Consider the following 5,516-nt stretch of genomic DNA (forward strand, 5'->3'; position numbering starts at 1 on the left):
AACCATTTGAGGTCGGATTTCAGAACTTTTGATATGTATGAACTCGTGAGGAGATGAGGAATCTATTGATGTAAAAATTATCGAATTCTGAGACGTGCGTCCGGGGGTCGAGTTTTGGTAATTTTGGAATTTTTGGTATTATTTGATTGTTTTCGTTTGGGCTTCGTTCCCTTAGCATATTTTGACGTTGTGATTCTGTTTTTGGATAGATTCGACGCGAGTGGAGGCCGATTCGAGGGGCAAAGGCATCGTGGAGTAGTATTTTCACCGATTTGAGGTAAGTAACCATTGTAAATCTGGAACTGAGGGTACAAACCCGGTATTTGACTTGTTTTGATAAATGCGGTGACGCACATGCTAGGTGACGAGCGCGTGGGCGTGCACAGGTAGGGATTGTGACTTGGTCCGTCTCGTAGCAACTATTAAGTCGCGTATTTGATTTGGAATCTTATATTATTCCATACTTTAGTCATTTATATTGTATTATGGGTTGTACGTCATGTTTGGGGCTTTGTGTCGACCTGTTGAGACCCTTAGGGGCATTTTTACTGTTTTTCCTCAGTCTACTTGTTGAAAGCATATCCTCAGTCATGTTTTACCTATTTAAATATTTAAAACTAGTTTTATCACTCCACTTTTTATTGTGAGGACTGTTAGGCTGAGTTCCCTAATTTCTATCGTTGTGCCCGAGAGGCTGTGAGGTTAATGACTGAAAGAGGTTGAGAACCTAATAGTGAGGATATTATATGTATATATTATGGATCGGGCTGCATGCCGCATCGTTACTTATATGGATCGAGCTGCACACCACAACGATATATATATTGGATCGGGCTGAACGCCGCAACAATATATGTATTGGATCGGGCTGCGCGCCGCAGCGATATGACGCTTGGGCTGTAGGAGCCCTTCTGGAGTCTGTACACCCCCAGTGAGCGTAGTCGACTATAAATTATGAATCGGGCTACACGCCAAAGCGGTTACTACGATTTCTATTATTATGAGATATTAATGAGTCGAGTGCTGAAAGTGAGTATAGAGTGACGGGAGTTGAGTCATGAGTGACTGAGAGGCTGCCCGGGGGGCCATATTCTGAGTGATTCCTTGCCCGAGGGGCCCAATTATGATGTTTTCATTGATTTCACTCTTCTTTTAAATAAGACTCGGTTGGAAATATTGCTAAGTATATGATTTTAAGTGTTTTAAATTGAAAATATTGATTTTATGACGAAACTTGTTTTAAACTCTAAAGTTGATCCGTTATTATGTTGTTTATTCAGTTATATGATTTTTAACTGCTCGTCACTGCTTTCAGTCCTTATTTACTTTAGTTACTTACTGAGTTGGCGTACTCACGTTACTCTCTGCACCTTGTGTGCAGATCCAGGTGCCCGAGCGGCCGAGTGAGAGTCTTCAGTTGATCCAGTGTTTGACGGAGATTTCAAAGTAGCTGCATGGCGTCCGCAACCCTGTTTTCTCCTCCCTATCTTGTTATTTTTCCGCATTTTCGAGACTTATGATGTAGTAGATATTCAGACATGTACTAGAGGCTCTAGACTCGTGACACCAGATTATAGGGCTGTGTAGTTTCCAGTTTATTTGACTTCCACATATTTTCTGTTGCTTTAAACGTTTATAATGAAATTTGGTATTTTAAACATGTGTTAGAAAATGGCTTATTGTTAAAGGGAAAAAGGGTCGTGATTCTTCGATTGGTTGGCTTGCCTAGTAATGTGATAGGCGCCATCACGACTGATATTTGGGGTCGTGACATCACAAATACTACATGTAGCTTTCTTGATTTCTTTCTCAGCCACAACATCCTTTTCTCACCGCATAATCTTATCGCTTACCTGAGGCCCCGAGTCTGCTCATCTTTCTTCATTCTCGGTTCTTCATTCTCGGTTTTCCCTCTCTTTGGTCTTGCTTACTGATTTTTCTTTGGAATTTCACTCCCAATACAGAACAATTTATATCTCTTGTGCTCAACCCAAAGTCAATGTTTATTTGATTTCAACTCAATTGAATTCTTAGATTTTCTTACTGTACCAAATTGATTAGTATTCTGTTCAATTATTTCAGAGTTTCGTTATGGAAAGCGTGGAGAAAACCATGAAAGGACCAATTTTATTGCGAATCTAGATGTCATAGGGTTATCAGTTATCATGGGATGTTACAGGGCATGTGCTTGAAGGCGCCTTCAGCCATTTTTGTAAAAATATCATTGTTAGGTTTGTACTTTTTCATATTTAAGTTTTTCTTCTAATTTATACAGAATTTTGTGATTCTTAGGGATTCAATATGTTTGCATGTATAGCTTTGCGTTGAATGCAAAGAAATCCAAACTATTAAAAGTCATAGTGGGTTGATTCAGATCTTTGATAATGTCTTGGTCCTCTTGGCCGAATATTTTTTTATGTCTACTCATTGTTTTGAACCTTATAGTCTTTCTGATTTTGTGCTTTTTACTTTTTCTGGCTTTTTGAATACGTTTGAAAATAACTAAATTACAATTGAGTTGTTCACTTCATGCTTGGGTCAATGTAATTCATATTTTTCTGATATGTCGAAGAAACAAAGTGTGAAATAGCATTTTCTTAGTACCTACTAAGTTTCAAAAAATTTCCTAACCGAATGAAACGACCCCTAAGGTGTTCCATGAAAGTCCTTAGGGCCCTTCTTTTAATGAACACAAGCTTCAATAATCTATGACAGTCTTCTTTATATAAACGATCCATGATAGTCTTTTATAAAAATTGGTTTGCTTCGTCTCTATAACTTAAGATTTTAATGTAAAAGCTAAAATAAAATAAGAAAGACCAGGTTGATATGAATAAAATTAAAATTAATACTTTCAATTCTTTGGTTATGAGATGTGAGGAACTGATATTATAGAGTAAATGATGAGGAAAGAGAGTAAAAGAAGAACGAAAAGGACAAAGAAACTAAGGAAAGTGTTTTATTTTAGATCTAAAAAGGTCAAGCCACTGATAGTCACAACACTTTCACTACCTACAAAGTCTGCATTATTATTGGATGAACTGTGAACTATATCCACCATTAAAAAGATACAACCTCAAGGTCTCCATGTGAGAAGGACAATCACTTTTTTTCCCTTCATATTTTGTTTCATTTATATATCGTGGCCCTTGTCACTCCTAAATATGAGCACTGGACCAAATGTTTATATTCATAGTTAGGTGAATGAAAAACTTGATAATGTCAATGATAACTATAATTCCTATTAGCTTCTTAAAAGCAAAAAATAAAAGAAACATATGCCGAGTATAATAAAAACACAGCAAAACTGAGGAAAGTTGTCTTTAGTGGGTTTGATTCTTGCTACACGAAATGCTTTTACTTGCAAATCAAACAATGTGGCGATTGAAAATGCACTACCTTTTTGTTTTTTGAATATGGTATATGCTTTTAGCGTTAGCGTAGCTTTTGAGAATGAATTTTCATATGCAGTTTCCAAAGGCCTAAGAGTGCTATCATGTTGAAAGATGTTAGGAATGGTTTTCTATTTGGTAGACTCCCGAGCACCAACAGGTAATGGCAAATAGAAACACCGGTTAGCTTTGTGATTCGAATTCAATTTTAGTTTACTTTTCAGTTTGGTAATTATCGCATGTTTTTAGAACGAAAAAAAAAGGGATTTTAGGCGGTGGCCATTAGTTTGGTCATCAAAATACCATCTTTAAGTGTAAGCTAGTCTATTCTACTTACCTTCTAAAAGAGAGTGTAAAATAGTTCATAATAACATGGTTTCTAGCGAGCATATTTAACTCAATCGCATTTTTTTTGCAAAATTCATTAATAATTTTGAGTTCCAAAACTACATCCATGTACATGTTACTAGAATATTTTTCAAATCAAAAGCTATTGTTTTCTCTTTCTTCTTGACTATTTCCTTTAAAATTTAAAGGCCACGAAAATCTTCAGTTTTCGTCTTAGAAGCCCTAATAAGCACTTTGAATGATTTAAAATACTATATGATCGTTGTGCTTGTTATTTATTTATACTTATCTGTTATTCTGGTTATTTGATCTTGCCTATGCACAAAATACCTTTAGTTTTCGAAATGTTAAGCTTTTATGGTTTCTAATAGACTTTGTCATTATTTGGGTTCATATTTGAGAAGGAAAGGGAAAAGGTGTAAAGTCTTTCAGTTGGTTATAAACTTTGTGAGCAATTCTATTGAGCTTTAAGTGTGTGTTGAGCAAACCATTTGCTAAATTGCAATCTAAAAATGAAAAAGTAGAAGGAAATCTTGCAAGATGCCACCAGAGAGCTTCAGAGCACTCCATTATATTGTATAACGTGGAGTCACTTCTAGCAACTTGGCATTGCAATTTTGCTTCTAAGAGTTTTTATGTTCAATTTATTTATTTCCATCATATTTATGACCATACATAGATGAAAATTGATCATTCAACATGTGTATCTTTCCAGTTAGCGAGGTTAGCATTCTACCTACATGCAGATAATTAGAGGTTCCTAAATTCATCCAAGTATGTATAACAAATATAACAGGTTGCATATTTGATTTTTTATAAAGTTATAGTGCTCTTCAGAGAATAATTCTGCTTTATAAGTATGTTTCAAATGTTTTCTTCTTCAATATATAATCGATAGGTACCAAGCTACAGTCTTACGATTTAGTACGTACTACTGAAATTTGACAATCTTAAGAACACATTCTGAGGAGGAAAAAGAGCTTGGAGGCAGAAGATGATGATAGATGAAATTCAGTAGCCCTGCCAAAAGATAAGTTTTAAATGCTTTTTTGGATGATAGATAAAAGATGACTCGATAATTTCAACTGATGTCTACATTTCAGGGAAATAATCTGCATGAAAGAATTAGACCAAGTGAGATGCGTCGTAACATAAAAGGAAGCAACATATTGGTGGAAGTGCTTGATGCCAAGGTCTCAGGATTCAGGCTTATAAAGGCCTCTTGAGAACAATATCCATTCAAAGTTGGATGAAAGGCAATTTGAATATTTTTATACCTTGATGTTACATGAGTTATCCAGCAATGGCATGTAGTATTGTTTATATTTGATTTGATAATAACTTACATGTACTAACTTTTAGTATTTTCAATTTCATATTAAAATAAGGTTGATAAAAATTATTGTTTCAACTTTTACAATATTGGGCCAGTGTTAGACACCGGCCATCTTAACTTTTACAAGTGAATACAAGCTGATGAGTTCATTAACTCGAAATAAACTTTTGCTCTACTATTGTATTATCTTAGGAGGGTGTAACAACTTGAAATAACCAATTCGCACACAAGTAAATTCACTTGTAGTGTTGCCCTTACTAAACAGAATTACAAGGAATATTAATTGAAATGATATAGAAGAACTGATAAGAAGAAAGAGGTGAGAAACAGAGACCAATAAAGAAGGGGGACGAGGAAATCAGTGATACAGAGCAGAGAAGAGAGAGCGCGTGGTTAGGAAGATTGGCCGCAATCTGAGCGGTACCACCCACCCTATCCTA

At 35.5% G+C, this 5,516-nt stretch overlaps 1 long non-coding RNA gene across 2 annotated transcripts; it reads left to right on the forward strand.

The window, feature by feature from the left end:
* The first annotated feature begins 1,828 nt into the window (after positions 1 to 1,828).
* LOC107800086 (uncharacterized) lies at positions 1,829 to 4,852 on the forward strand. Of its 2 annotated transcripts, XR_001651280.2 has the most exons (4): positions 1,829 to 2,231; positions 3,472 to 3,552; positions 4,456 to 4,514; positions 4,639 to 4,852. It is a non-coding gene; the product is annotated as an uncharacterized LOC107800086 (long non-coding RNA). The 2 variants fall into 2 exon arrangements; XR_001651281.2 differs by lacking the exon at positions 4,456 to 4,514.
* The last annotated feature ends 664 nt before the right edge of the window (positions 4,853 to 5,516 follow it).

The sequence above is a fragment of the Nicotiana tabacum genome, chromosome 21, assembly GCF_000715075.1.
Source record: "Nicotiana tabacum cultivar K326 chromosome 21, ASM71507v2, whole genome shotgun sequence".
NCBI lineage: Eukaryota > Viridiplantae > Streptophyta > Magnoliopsida > Solanales > Solanaceae > Nicotiana > Nicotiana tabacum.